The 2,220-nt window shown below is 47.0% G+C and overlaps 1 pseudogene; it reads left to right on the top strand.

Moving 5' to 3' along the window:
- Positions 1-433: 433 nt before the first annotated feature.
- LOC147446756 (uncharacterized) lies at positions 434-903 on the top strand (annotated as a pseudogene).
- Positions 904-2,220: the final 1,317 nt, after the last annotated feature.

Genomic DNA, 2,220 nt, shown 5'->3' with positions numbered 1-2,220 from the left:
AGCTTCAATAAATCTCCCGTGCCCTTTAGTGTTGAGGGGGGGGGGGGGGGGGGGGGGGGGGGGGGGTTGTCTACACGTGCAACGGTGGAGAGAGATGGCAGGAGTCATAGAGAAGAAGAAGAAAAGAGTTTTAACGTCGTAGGAAACTATCCCAAGAGACCTTAAAGATCTAGCCGATGAGGAGTTGAACTCAAGACCAGTTATTCAAGAGGGAGAGAAAGAGCGACGCGGTCACTAGGAGGTGCCAGGTGTCGAGGCTTGCATCAGAGATTTGCTCTCTCTCTCTCTCTCTCTCTCTCTCTCTCTCTCTCTCTCTGTGTGTGTGTGTGTGTTGGACGCTGTTGGACGTCCACATGCGGGACTCCGCCTCGCTCGCTCTCCATCCCTCTTGCGCATCTCTTCACGCAAGGCAACCCTTGATCCTCGCTCAGGGATGAGCTGCAGAGACTGGCCCACCGCTACAAGTGGTTTGTGTGCATACACCAGCAATGGCAAAAGGGGCGAGCCTTGCGTGCGGCAGTGATCCGAATAATTGGGGGCCTCGGATCCTCAAATGAGAGCGATGAGTTTTTGGAGAGCTCTCACTGCATGGCAAAATGTCTTCTCTGTGTCACAACTGGAGCAAAGAGAGTGCGAGCAGAAGGCAAACTTGTTGTGGTGGGAGAGTGAATCCAAGAGACACCTCTGCGATTGCGAATGACCACAAACTAGAAGGCGGATTCGAGGCACAGCTACGCGAACAGTGGTCGCAAACGAGAGCGAGGGAGGGAGACGGACACTATGAGGCAAGGAGGGGGAGTGGCAACTGCAGATGGGGGGCTGGGGTTGCGTGGGAAAGGCTACATGCAGCAAGGGACCTGTGCTTTCTGCCAGGACTGGACAGGAATCTTGCGGTTTAATTAAACAAGGTAAAGGTTTTTGTTGGTTTTTTATTGAAGAAAAATAAAGTCTTGTAAGTCTGCGAAATGAAAAGACCCATAAATCCCATTGACAAACGGCATCTTCAATCAATATTAAAATAATAAAATTTTAAATGGCAGAGTGACGGTCAGACCCTTCTCCTCTAACTTCTAAGGCGTTAATTTGTAGAAAGGAGGTTCTTTATGTCTCTAATCATTGACCGGGTTAGTCTCTCTTTCTTTGTGCAGCAAGGAAGTTGACTAAACTTTAAAGGATTGAATGTGTTGCATTTAGAACTTACAATTATGCATGGAATTTGGATAACTACCAAGCGCCCACGCTCATTACTATATCACACGGGCATGGTCAAATGGGATCAATGTCGAGGAGAACAACGCGAGGCGCGCCAATCGTGGACCATCAGATTTGGCAATCACCCCGAATTTACTAGTCCCAAACTATTATTAATAATGATTCCAAATTGTAGTGAATTTTTTTGTATTGAGCTTACTCTTGAAGTTCTGACTGGCCCATTTGCTTTAGAGTTACAGTGAAGACCTTGGAGATGGCCCGGGAGTAGCCTCTTTTGGAAACCACATTCTAAAGGCATTTACCATGCATTAATGCACGAGGCTAATTGATGTAGCCCCCTCAACAAATTGTGGAAGAGGCACTGGACGGAAAAATGGTGGGAGGGAGTCATGGAGAACATCTAGAAGCCAAGGTGGCCTCAGTATATGAAGATATTTCTGTGGAAAGTGATGTGGGGTGCTCTACCAACGGGCGTAAAGATACAAGAAAGAGAAATCAGGTCCGATCGTTGCTCGGGTGCAGAATAGCTAGTGAAGACCTAGCCCATCTTTTCATGGGATGCCAGGCAATCAATGGCATGGTTGGGAAAATATGCAAGTGGATTCAAAGGACATGGCAAATTAAGTTCTTCAAGACTGGTCTGTTCTTTGGTAGTAACAGGTTGGGAAGTCCTGCTCTTCTTGTCTACACTCAAATAATTAGGTACTACTTCTTTCACCAGCTTTGGCAAGCAAGGAACCGCCGCGTGTTTGAGGGGGATTTGGCTGTGGCAAGCTTTTGTGAAATCATACAAGAGAGTAGAGTGATGATCCACATGATCGGAGACAAACAAGCCTCAGAGGACTGGTCTAGAACAATACATGTCATGATGACATCTGGTAATAAGTAAAGCCTAGGAGTAATTGTGGTTTATCTGTCGAGTAGAAAACTTGTAATCCCTCAAGGCTCGGCCTGAGCTCGAGGTTGGTGTATATTTCTGATGTTCTTAATACTATCCACTCACAATTG

Source organism: Adiantum capillus-veneris, chromosome 12, assembly GCF_014529385.1.
Source record: "Adiantum capillus-veneris isolate H3 chromosome 12, ASM1452938v2, whole genome shotgun sequence".
Taxonomy (NCBI): Eukaryota; Viridiplantae; Streptophyta; class Polypodiopsida; order Polypodiales; family Pteridaceae; genus Adiantum; species Adiantum capillus-veneris.
This window is presented reverse-complemented; position numbering and strand designations above follow the sequence as displayed.